This window comes from Mytilus edulis, chromosome 5 (assembly GCF_963676685.1).
Source record: "Mytilus edulis chromosome 5, xbMytEdul2.2, whole genome shotgun sequence".
In the NCBI taxonomy this organism is placed as follows: domain Eukaryota; kingdom Metazoa; phylum Mollusca; class Bivalvia; order Mytilida; family Mytilidae; genus Mytilus; species Mytilus edulis.
In genome coordinates, this window is record NC_092348.1 from 49,443,348 (window position 1) to 49,457,478 (window position 14,131).

Consider the following 14,131-nt stretch of genomic DNA (forward strand, 5'->3'; position numbering starts at 1 on the left):
TAATGTGTTTTGTCTTTGTCAGTGTTCCATCTCAAGAAAAAGGGGTGGTGTTTTGTCTTACTAAAGGTAATTTATGTGACAATCGTTGCAAAAGTATGACTTATTCGAAGTAATAAGGATTTTCTTACCCCAGGCATAGATTACCTTAGCCGTATTTGGCACAACTTTTGGGGATTTATGTCGTCAATGCTCTTCAACTTTGTACTTGTTTGTTTGAATAACTATTTTGATCTGAGCGTCACTGATGAGTCTTATGAAGACGAAACGCGCGCCTGACGTACGTATCAAATTATAAACTTGGTACCTTTGATAACTATTATGTTTGCTACATGGGTTGTGCGCAGTGCGGGGAGAAAGGAATATTGTCTTTAGAAATTTAAATACTATTTGTTATAGAAAGTTTTCTGCAATGAATTACAATTTATTGTACAAAATCTCCGACTCTGTCCGTCAATTAAAATACTTCAGAAAAGCACGGAATATATAATAGTTATTTTCTTTTATATTCTCATCGCCACAGTAAGTAAGACATCGTCAATCTTTATATCATGTGATCGAGCTACAATTACAACATTCCAGCATCGCCAGCATACGGAGTACATGTATATACCTCCTTGAAAATGCGATATTCTATTTCTGTTATAAAATATCTGTTTCACAGATGACGACGGTATGTTCCAATTGTCGTTACTATAATTCCGTCACCTTTCCCCGAATGTGACTAATCGAATTATGAAAACCGGATTATTACTTACACGAGGAACACTACGGGTGTTTCACGTGGAGCAGAATCTGCTTACTATATCGGAGCACCTGAGACCACCCAAGTTTTGCTGTGGTTCGCGTTGCTCAGTCTTTTGTTTATTTTGTGTTTTGTGAACTGCTGTTTGTCTTTTTCTTTTATTACCATGGTGTTGTCAATTTATTTTCGACTTATGAGTTTGAATGTCTCGCCTCACTTTTACAGTCAATGTGTTCTATATATCAAATGATCCATATTGCCACATACGATACCATATTTCAACACGATACAGATTTTTTTAATGTTATGTCAGGATAACTTATATGTTCTAAAAACTAAATGACGGTTCGAATTATCGTTTCCTAACAGAACTATTTAGCTGATATCAATAATGAAATTCCTTATAAAAGAGATTCCAGGAAATAAATATTAAAAATTTAACTCTTTCATTGAAATATAGAATTTGTAATATATGACATAAATACTATATCTTTCCATATCAATATCAGTTTAATCATATTTATCATCAATCAATATTCTCGTTACATAACAAGAGTGAATTAAAACCTTAAATGAATAATCAAGAACCATTATAAACAAAGAGCTCAATATCAACCAATAATTCTAATGGTGAATTGTAAAATGATCACAATGACATTTTATTACCGCAATAACAGGAAATAAAATGATGCCGATATATCTCATATTTTCACAAGTCTCTGTTTATCCAATGTGGTTACATTGTACGGTACGCTCACATATCTTCTAAACAACTTACAAATATGCAACTTAAATTATGCGGTTAAATATGTTAAATACAGTCGGCTGAAATGAAATTAGTAGACAGATACCAATACATTGTGTCAACTTGAAAATCGTTCTAAATCTGCAAAAGTTTCAATAGATTAAATAATGACTAATTTCTGTGACATTCTGGTCTCTTGTGGAGAGCTGTCTCATTGGCAATAATTCCACATCTTCTTTTTTTTTTATATATATATCAACGATTTGTCCTCAACAAATTTATTCTCAAAATGCCAAAACTACTTAAATAGTCTGTCCAAGTTTGTTTGTCAATTTCACGAGGGTCTAGTTTGAGTTTACCGAATAGAGAAAAAATGTCGAAATGTGCAGAACACAGGGCGAAACAAATAAAAATAGAGAAAAATAGGTCAAATAAATAAAGAATAGAGAATAATGGGGTGCTGAAATATAAAATATAGAGAATCATGAACAGCAACATGTATAACGAATAGAGAAAAGTGGCTTAAAAAAAGTTAAATAATACTAAATTCATTTCGAAGGAACCTCCATCCATTCCCTTTTATATGCTTTAAAGACAATTTCTTACATACGGATTTGGCCAAAAATGTTCAAGTCATGATAAATAAAACAGCAGATATACTAGTAAGTGGATGATAAGATAAACTAAAACATTTTCATATTTTATTTTATTACATTACATCAAGCTACAAGCTAAAACAACGAACGATTACATTTGCACTTACACCAATATGTCGTTAAACGAAATTGGATACAATGCATTAATCATGCTTTTAAAAAAATATGATAAAATCGCTGAAACCCATCCCCCCTAAATTATTGAACGCCATCACCCCCTAAATTATTGAAAGCCACCCCCCTAAATTATTGAAAAGCATCATTCTGCATTGACAATAAAATCTTGGTGTAAATTAGACAAACTCATTCGTGCTTACGCCCTCAATCACATGAAGCATAAAAAATCTAAAAAAAAACCCATCAGTTCATACAAATAAAATTAACTGCACTTAACACACACCACAGTCCAATTTAACCAAACATCACACAATGCATCTTTCAGAACATCATTATATCAAACAAAATTCCATCATGACAGCATTACTGCACCGAAGTTTGTATGAACTGCTCAATATAGCAGAACATCACCCACGGCACCATTCAATACGACAGTTGATCATTAAAAAAACCCGTTCAATACAGCAGTAATTTACACGAAGTACAGTTCAATACAGCAGTACTTTACAGAAAACACTGTTCGCACAAAAAAACATTCAACACATTAGTAAATCACTCACATCACCATTCAACACAGCAGCACATCACATAAAACACCTTTCAATACAACAGTTCTTCATGTAAAGCACACTCAAAAACATCAATACTCCTCTGGTAGGACCGGTTAATAGGCAGTAAATCACATAAAGCACAGCTTAATACAACAGTAATTTACGCAAATCACTTTTCAAAACAGCAAAACTTAACTCTAAGCACCACTCAATATAGAAAATTTCACACACGGCGTCATTAAATACGGCAGTAGATCACACACACAAAAAACACACCGTTCAATACAGCAGTAATTTACAACAATTTTAAAGCACCGTTCAAAACAGCAGTGCTTCACGCAAAGCACCCCTCAATACAGAAGTAATTCACGCAAAGTACAATTCGATACGGCAGTACACCACACAAAGCATAGTTCAGTCACGTATCGAAACAGTACATAATCACCACACATATCATTACAAATAGTTGACAAATTAGTAGTTCGTATTCACATATAACACAATGTTAAACAGTTCTACTAAAAAGACTAAGTGTAGTAAATTAAGTTTTACGCTCCATTTCGTCAGGTTTTTTTGGTGCTAATGACAAGACACTAAAAATTATCTACATGTTATGATTAAAAAAGAATTGTACAACAGAAACAAAATTCAGTATTCTGATATCAAAGAATATGAAATGAACAATGTTGTATTTTATGAATATTTCGTTAATACAGAATTTTAATTGTAAGCGATCATAATTTGCTTAACGTCCACAGACAAATACTTCATGGGGGTTATTAATTTTAGGAAATTTGAATTTAAGAATAAGATTGTTATGTTCGAGCTGACAAGAATTTTGGAACCCAATGGTTCTTAAGTGAAACTCTCAAAACTAGGCATTAATTTTAACGTTCCCTTTCCAACTTTACGTGTGGTTGAGTATGTATACATCCCGCACAGCCAAATATACGCCTCTTTTTAGTATGGGATTTACTGTTGGATTGGAGAAATCAATGTTACTACGATTATGTAACCAAGTAAACTCTAGATTAATTTATCTTTCACAATAATTTTTGTCAAAAATGTATATGCTATCAATAACATAATAATAGCTCTGGTTTGACCCCAAAAACAAATGACAAGAACTTTCTATTGAGCAATCAGGGTGTAACTTTTCCTTCGATAAAGCTAGAAATGAGCAAATGTTACGAAGTACGCAATTTACAACAATGTCTATTTGTGTGAATACCACCTCCACGAAATAATTTGATCTAAAAATGGAAAAAGTTTTGAATTATATTCAATATCGTATTACAATTAAATACTAGGATCGTGACAAGAAACAAGGATATCAATAAATATGTAAAGAAATTAAAATAAAACAAGAATAATAATAACTATGTTTTGAACTTGTACTTTAATTCTTTTTGGTTATAGAGTTTTAAAACTATTTCGGTTCTTATACATCTTTGGCTTTAAAATATTCGGTATTGCGCATACCTGGTGAAACTAAATCCAGATAAGCGCTTCGGACGCATGAAATTTATCAAGTTGTTATTCTGTTTATAAATAATTCTTTATTGAAAAACAAACGCAAACCATTGTTTGGTCATTGCAATACAGCATCAATAATCTGATCCGTGTAAAAAAATATTTATTGGAGCCATTTTCTCAGTTCTAATGACTCTTCACAAATAAAAAGAAAAGACTGGTTTCATATCAATGGGTGTTGATGGATTCAGTATAGTCGCGAGTTAATCAGTTATTAGTGTATCAAAATTGACATATTTTTCGATATGATATTCTAAAAAGGTTTTTGTATTGTTTTTATTAATTTTAAAGTTAAAGAAAAAATGGTATTCATTATATATGATATTACAAATTTTACCTTTTCTTTTTGTGTGTGTCTTTCATTTTACATGTGTACAACTAGTTAAACGTCTGACTATAGTTGATATTTAAATCATATTATTCAGACATTCGACCCCAATGACAGTTTTTTTAAGGACATTGTTGTTTGAAGAGGATATAGAATATTAACTAATTTTGTTTAAATAAGAAGCCATTATGAGTATTTTTCATACCCTGTTAGTAGAGGTATAAATTTTCTGTGAATTCTTGACAATTTAAGGAGATGTTTTTTCATCTTCTCTAATATAAGAAAATGCGACATATGTAACATCTTAGTTGATGAATTCCATTTTTTCTTTAACTGTAGAATTGTTAGAAATAAAAGAGAAATCTTTCTTAAATATTATATACAAAAATATATCAAATTTGATACACTTAAATAACTGATAAACTCGTGATCATACTAAATCCATCAACACCAAATGATATTAAAACAGTTGTTTCTTTTATCAAAGAGTCGTTAGAACTGACGGAGACCAATAACTGTTTTTAAAGTCATATGAAACCTTAAATTAAAAAAAAAATGATGCATATGTTTTTTTTTATATTATAAAATGGATAGTTTTCATCATTAAACTTATATACATATACTTTTTTCTGAAGTAAATTATTAAATTTGTACACATTTAGAAGAAGTTTACTTTTTTTTAATTGCTTGCTTCCAAGAAGCAATTCGCTGACATATTTTCCGTATGAAATGTGACCTTAGCGTGAACCCTCTCGTAAAAATCCGATGATCGCAATACTCATGGATCTGTCACAAAAATCACGTGCTATTATTGTACAATACTCTGCTGTCGTTTTAAATGTATACTTTATTATGTTTTGACCTCTTGTACACATTTGTGTCTGAGGAAATAAAATATTTTGTCTTGTCTTGTCTTGTCACTAAAATAGACTATTATCTGCTTTTACATGTTAAACAGGTGCTCAATACCCATGCTTTTTTGTTGATTGTTTACTATAAGGTGACAATCAGTAAACTTCAGAGTCAAAACACGGCATTTAATGAGCTGCCATATTTGTTAAATCATAACAGACAGAGAGAAAAAAATATCACGATTATACGATATATTTGCCAAAAATGATAAAATCGTGCACAGAAGACTACGTTCATGATATATACATGCATTGGAAGAATTGGATAAAAATTATTTGTCACAAGTAACTCGTTTCATATGACTTTAACACGTATTCTATTATTATCGAGTTTTAATTATGTTTGTTTTGACCATGTATTTGCCATGACAAAAAATGGTTTTTGTTTGTTTCGCAAATAAAGAATTAATTATTGCAAAACTTGCAAAGATCTTACAATGTCTGTTATTCTATATTTGAAGACAAGTGTTCACTTTTTAGTTCCTTATCAACATATACTATATGTGTTAAACCTTACATTTGCATTGTTGCTTAATATACACAAACAACACTGTAATCTTTATATAAGTCCGTCGTTACACAACACTCAGCATAAAAATTGTAAAACAACAATGTTACCCATGGCAGCCAGCAGAAATTCAAACAGCCTCTTCCTGGTCACGTTTTATTTTCGAGCATGTCAAAAAGGCAAGTTATTGTCTCTTAAATCACTATCAATTCCAATTAGCTGTGCGATTACGTCTCATCTGAACTTGGAGCCTGAAAATAACCTAGGCCTATATTTTATCTAGGAATAAGTACGTGAAGCCGAATTCACATACTTTTAAAATCCTCAAACTATATTACAAGTGTTTCATATTCTCTCCAAGGATTTTCATTTCTTTTCTCTATTTCTGGTTTTGAGAAACGGTTGGTGTGTTGTCCATGCTAATGGGATTGTTTTCTTCTTATGAAAAAAGGCTTTCAAATGTTGACGAAATCTATTGTCAGACAAACCATAAATAAATGGGTTTGCAATATTATTAATGAAAATTGTCCAAAAGAAAGTCCAGAATACTGCACCTTGAATAAATGTCATTCTACATTCTAAATTTGGAACCACGTGCAGTACAATGGCTAGTGCATGGTGGATAACGGAACTAAGCACATACACGGTAGTGATTATAAAGAACGTTAACGTCGTCTTCCTTGTTTGAATACTTTTACTGACGTATGCCCCCGTTCCATCTCCATTTGAAAAATTGGAAGACGTTCTGCTGACATCTGAATTTCTGCTTCCGCTTGTATTAGATGAAACACGCCCATTTCCGGTTGAAGACTTTGCACGTCCTTTGGTGGTCTGTAATTGTGTAAAATATTTTGATTTATGTTGGACACGAATCATTATGATGAAATAAATAACAGCAAGAAGAACTGCAACAATTACTAAAATAGCTGTCAATATTATATACTGCCACCAAGTTATCTTCTGTGCAATGTAATTATCCTCTTTGTAACAACGCGTAACGATTAAATGTGTATATGGAACTTGATATTCTGTATTTCCGTATATAACAGGAACATGCCAGGACATTGCCAGCGATGCAATGTTAACAATAACGCAGTAAACTTTTGCCTTCTTTTCAGATATTTGCAAGCATAATGGCTGACAAATATTTCTGTATCTATCAAATGCAATTAAAATCAAAGTAAACGGCGATGCAAGACCGATGTAAAATCCAACAAAATGCCCAATTTTGCATAACGCTCCGCTTGGAAAATTTTGAGAAAACAAAATATATGTAACTGCAAATGGAAGCGTAAAACAACAGTTTAATGTATCTAAAAAAGCCAAACATAAAACATATACACGATAAGTTGATTTTTTGTATTTCAGGGTAAAAACTATGATCACCAATATATTGCCTACTAAACCAACGGCTATCATTAGGCCAACAAACACTACAGCGGCTACGTTTCTTTTGTTGACCTGATGGCTAAAATCAGCAGCTGAATAGCTTCGATTCGAATTCTCTATTTCCAACCAGTCAGTACAATTCAGACTAGAAAACTCCATCTGACTTATAGTACTTTTTATCAATTATGATTATTCCTTAATCACGTTTTGCACAGACATTAATAATTGATTTTTTCTGCAGTTCTTCTTTATAAAACTCTACAACAACGAACAACCATTTTCGGACTTTTTGTGATCATACAGAACTTTGTAGATGTCAACATGAAAATAATGCTATGCATAACCATTATGTATACATATTATTTGCTCTGTCTAGTCGTTTACAGAATAGCTTAATTGTGTCAGAGTTTCCTTTAGATTGAGAAAATTTACTTAACTCATCTAGCTTCATTATCTGTAAGATGTCATTTTCTCTCAATGACAAAGTTTATTTTACATTAGTTTATTTCCTCTGTGGCACTTTCTGATTATTCATGGCGTTTACTTTCCATTGTTTTGCTTCCTTCTTTGTGTATAATTTGTTGTTTCTATGTCCATCTTTATGTTATTTTCACTTTCCGACCAGGAAAAAAAATATCTGGAAAATAAAAAAATGGATTATAAGTAAACTCAATCTCAGATATTTTTCAATACAGTGCGTTCAAACAAAAATTGAAATATAAAAGCAAAGAGATTTGCTGTGATATCCAATGAGAAAACTATCCACCCTACACCAAACAATGAGATTGTAAACAAACATAGGTCATCGTAGGACCTTCTTCAACAATGAACAAAACTCGTAAAGTATAGTACCTTATTCTATAAAAGGCATGAACAAATTTGAAAAAGTTGGAAAGAAAGAACCAACGAACGATATTCTTAAAACAATAAATGGAAAACAGTCATGCTTACAGCAACCAACGACAACAACGGACTAATACTTGTGACGGCCACATCGGGAGTAATCATGTTTATAAACTTTCTTCGGGCTAGGCTATGTCATGAATTTACATTTCCTTTTTATACAAAAATAAAATAACAATAAAACACTGTGAACTGTACAAAATGATTCTCAATACAGCAATCAAACACACAATAAATTTATATACCATTCAGGTGATTAATACTAACAAAATGTCAACCCTCGAAACTGAATGGGTGGTGTAACAGTGCAACATGAGAACAAAAAGATAAAAACAATTGAAAAAAGGTTTGGATGGTTACGAAGAACAAAACCAAAAACAAAATTTAAAAAATTACCACACAAAAACACATAACTATATAGTTCAAATCATTATCTCCAATCTACCGATGGGATCAAAGAAACTTCTTTAATCTCAACATGAGACCAAGAAAGAAAATTAGAATACAAAAACAATAGGACTGGTGTGGTAATATTGCCAATGAGATTTTAATATTAACCAGATTCTTAAATGGCGTGGAATTTAGCAGAACAATTCATACGAGAAAACCAACGGCCTGATTCCAGAAACAAAAAACGAAAAAGAATTATGATAAACAGTATAGTCAACGACAATCACTGAATCACAAGAACCAACCCGACAAACGAGTAAAACAAAACAAAAATCGTTATATCGTCAAAAAAACTTTAACAACAGATGTTTGAAAACACGTATCAATGTTGAAAAGTTACGTAATCAGAACTCTTTCAATATGGAAAAAAAATCTTAAAATCATTAGTGTTTGTATCTGTATAATCGATCTGTCCCGAGTCAGGACGTTGTCGTTGATAGCTGTCTGCCATATTTGTTTTTCTTTTATCGTTTTGTCCATAAATCAGGCCGTGGAATTTTTCAACAATTTAACATTTTGCCTTTTTAGCTTGCCTCGCGGTATGGGCTTTACTCAATTATGAATGCCGTACGTTGACCTATATTGGTGCGTACATTTACGTGATTCGGTCTCTGGAGGATAGTAATGTTGTCCTATTGTCAATACATCCCTTCTTATTTAATATGGTAAAGATGTTAGTTTACCCGGTATTAGTGGATAAAGAACATGTTACTAGTTTTAAAGTCTGGTTTTACACGGCCAATGATCAAATTCAAAATGATATTTATATAATTGAAATAATTACAATAATAATAAAAGTATGAATGCTCCTTAATAGCGACATTCACCAAGATCGTGATTTTGAGAAATATTCAAAACATAGTGTATAAAATCTGTTAATTATTGCACCTGATATTTTGGATTGTTAAAGTATATAATATCTACAACAGCAGATAAAGTCATTTGAAATGAGAAAAATGATATGTGATAGAATTATCAATGAGACAACTATCACTAAAGATTGATTGGTTATCCATTCGTTTGATGTGTTTGAACTTTTGATTTTGCCATTTGATAAGGGACTTTCCGTTTTGAATTTTCCTCCGAGTTCAGTATTTTTGTGATTTTACTTTTTTTAAAAGTCAATAATGAGGTAACCCAATACCGTATAGTGAGCTATGAAGATCCTTGGAGGTCAACATGTGAACACTTCCTTGCAGGAATCAACGCCCTGATTTATACCACAACAATACAAGAAAAACTATTATCGCAAAAACACAACGTAAAACATGTTATTTGGTTTGGACAGACTTAAGCTTGCTTCTATAATTTAATATTGGTGTTTGGTGTCTAATGCAAAAAGTAAAATCAGAAAAATTAAAAAACGGAAAGTCTCTAATCAAATGGCAAAATCAATTGATAAAACACATCAAACGACTAGACACCGACTGTCATATACAGGCATTTTCAATTGTAGAAAATGGTGGATCGAATCTGGTTTTATAGCGCTAAACCTCTCACTTGAATGACACTCGCATCAAATTCCATTATATTTCATTTACAACAATGCGTGTACAAAACAGACATAATAGGTGAAATAGTCAAAATAGGGGTATAGCAGTCATCACTGTGTCACAATCTCAATACAACAAATATTTAACACAAAAGCAGAAAAAAGCATCTATCAAATTTAAAAACCACAGTCATTGCTTCGCATGTTTGACGTCAGAAAATGTAAACGTCATGTAGGAAGACATATAAATTCAAAAATAGATTTAAGTTACGTGTGTGAACCTATTTAGTTACTCGTTCTCCTATGTACTCACTTGAGGTTCACGTGGGCCATATGGCTAAAATGGGCGCAGTGTCACCTGAAAATTTACTCTGAGTACAGACAAACCTGCGCATCTGGAAATTTTTTAAAGCATACCATGCTCTAGATAAATAAAATTCAAATGCATTGTATTTTTTAGAAAATTGAAAACTTAACTGGATTTTGCAGTGCTTTTTTTCGTTCCTGCAGAAGATGATAAAATAATCAAACAGTTGAGTTTCGCTTGATATGGTCCACTCAGTTACAAAGTTTAAATCACCAATTACTGTCAACTTAAATCATGTCTATTGTCCCTCTATTGTCCATGTCAATTAATACAGCTCTCTTCAATTATTACCTGTGTGGAAGTTCTCAAACCTCTTTCCCAACTTAGTTTATTTGGCACCTTCTGGAGGAATGAAAGTTTTTCAGGTTTGTCTGAGTAAGTTTTGAGGTGAAAATAAAGCTGTTTTAGCCAAAGGGTCCACATTCATTCCAATAATTGACAGGGAGGAAATACTAATTAGCCCGCAACACGTCAGATACGTTAACACTTACTGCTTTTGTATCCATAAGTCTCGGTTATTGTATAGAAAGGTATATACTATGAAAATTAGAGCGAGGGGCTTTGCCCCAAGCTCTTATTTTCATAGTATATGCCTTTCTATACAATATCCAATTTAGCACATATTTACAACTTGCGTAATCCTGTAATTAGTCTATTGATATGTTTTGGCTGACTGGATGTAGCTCATTTACGTAGTTTTGTAAATCTACTCACTATAATATAATTGTAAAAATGGGATTTCAAAAGGCCTTTGACTTTAGAATGTAAAGAAGGTAGCTGCTGGTGTAAGTATGTTTATTGATATGAACGAAGCGTTGTTTTACTATACATGTACTTATTTACATGGTAAGATGACAAAATGAATTGACCAAGAGCAGACAATTCTTAAATTGCAGTTAAAGCTTTACATTCTTGAAAACATTGTTTTTATTTCACATAAAACCTAAAACTATCACAAACAGTTGGATCCCCCTCCCACATCTTTGGTTGAAACACCTATTAAAAATGGCTGGATCTGCCCCTGGTATGTACCCATAGGTAATCTAGTGGATAGTTTATATGCATGACATATTTGTCACTGGACATTAGGCAACCAATTATCGACCAATTTATGACTAAATATATCAAATTGCTTTATTAATAATTTCCCTTCAAAAGATTCATGGTTGACTCTTTTTGTGTACAAAGTAATTGCATGGAAGATAAAGGATTACACATTTTAGATTGAGTACTTTAATTAAGGTATAAAGCACCATTGTTATTACTCTTTATTTAAATGAAAGAAACTTTTTTAATTGTCAAAACAAAATTAAGATCAAAAGATTGATTAGTAGGATGTTAAAAATCTGTTTGAAAACTAATTACAAACTATTTTGTTAAATTTGGAACACATCATTTATTTCAAAATAGCCAGTAGCAATTTTTGTTCTAATATCTTGATTACAATACAATGAAATCTTACCCTTGTGGTCATTCATGCGTAGTTATTTAGTACACGGAAAACGTATGAACTATGAAAATTAGATGGCAAATTCAAGCAATTTGATTGGACGAGAAGTTGTAAGTATGTGCTAATTATGTTATTAGTGTTTCCATTATAGTGTTTTAGTGCTTAAAAAATTACTATTTTTTATTGCAAATACGTGATAATGTCTGTTAAATGTACTCACAGCTTGTCGTGACCCAATTTTTTGTGGGGTAGACAGCTGTATACGATAGAAACAATTTGTTGACCTTTAAAATGTCTTGTTATGGTTTTATTTTGTTTTCATTTCATTGACTCATACATTTATGTAGAGTAAAGGTGCTGTAAATTTTTAATTTAAAATCTTCAATTTACAGTACAGAAACATTTTCGATAATGACGGACACATTTACCTGGATCGTTTCCGGGGGAATGTCTGTACAAAGTCAGACATATGAAAGTAGTTTTCCTTTCGTTTGATGTGTTTTAGATTTTGATTTTGCCATTTGATAAATGACTTTCCGATATGAATTTTCCTCGGAGTTGGGTATTTTTACTGTCATTTTACTATTGTTTCCATCATACACGTTTACAATATAGAAACATATTTGATAATATTACTCACATCTACCTTTTCAGCTACCGCAATTATCAGATATATCCAACCAGTCTTATACAAACAAACAAGGAAATCAGAAATTGGAATGTGAAATAAATGATCCGGATTCAAAAACAGCACAAACCTCTACACGAATAAACAATGACAAACACATATACTTGAGATGGAAAAAAAAACATGCCGAAAAAGTGTTGTTCTTTTGCTTCAGTTTTCTTAAGATCTTGTAGCAATTATATGTCATAAATTTATATACAATTACCTTTGTTTCCTTAAAGACAGGCAACAGATACCAAAGTGACATTAAAACTTATAAACCGACAATAAAGTGACAACGTAAAAGGACCAAAAGACAAAACAACGGAAAACATAACTTAATACTGAAAATTAAAAAGACTGATTTCCATAGTATACTTACGAAAATCGTATGTACCATGGAAATGTAAAAAAAAATGAATATGTCACAATGACTAGACAGGACACCGATGTGACTTCGACGTCAATTAGTGTTTGTAAATATTAAATTTAAGTATTAAACAAAATTGGTAAAAATTTCCACTGTGATTGATATTTAGTTCAAATCTCAAACTGATTAAGCAAAACATAAAACTATCAAAGATATAGAAATGAGATAAGAATATTCACTTACCTCAACCGACTTTTCCTTTATCAATCAAAAGTTTATAATGATATACAATGAAGTACTTTATCGACCATTTAAATGGGTAAATCCACGAAATATGAATCAATCCGGAAAGATTTTGATGGATACATCCTGTGTTTTATATGATCATCGACTTAGTAAGTATCCAATCGGTGTTAATTTATTTGTTCGATTTTTATCTAATTTAACAAACATTTCTTTTTCATCCCTGCATTTGAATGAATTTATGTAGTCAATGATTACATATAGTAAGCGATACAATTATGTTATTAATAACTGTTTTTACGCCTTATTGTGGTCCTTCAGTCATTTAATGCCATTTAAAAATTAAATATGATACGAAACAAATATAGCGAACATTAAGTTTTGATTTCATCACTGTAGTACAAATATTTTTGTTTTTACTTCATTAAACAGGCATAACAGAAAATAATTTTGTCTCAGATTTAGAATCATTTAAATCAAAACCATTAACTGGTCAGTGCGAGAACATGCCTATAATTGTACTTCAAAATTATTACCTTAAATCAGATTAAATGTAGATGTATGGTATCTTTATTTAAAGATTTATTGAATATTTGTCTGCAGGCAAAAGTAATTAAACCTGAGATGACTTCACAAAGAAAATAAAATAACACAATAGTTTCTTATAGTTTTGTGATAATGTAAATCAATTTACTGTTTTTTTTTAGCT

At 31.5% G+C, this 14,131-nt stretch overlaps 1 long non-coding RNA gene across 1 annotated transcript; it reads right to left on the bottom strand.

The window, feature by feature from the left end:
• Nucleotides 1-2,171: 2,171 nt before the first annotated feature.
• Nucleotides 2,172-13,691, bottom strand: LOC139523855 (uncharacterized). Its single transcript, XR_011664701.1, has 2 exons — nt 13,423-13,691; nt 2,172-8,117 (listed from the first exon to the last, which is right to left on the bottom strand). It is a non-coding gene; the product is annotated as an uncharacterized lncRNA (long non-coding RNA).
• Between the last annotated feature and the right edge of the window lie 440 nt (nt 13,692-14,131).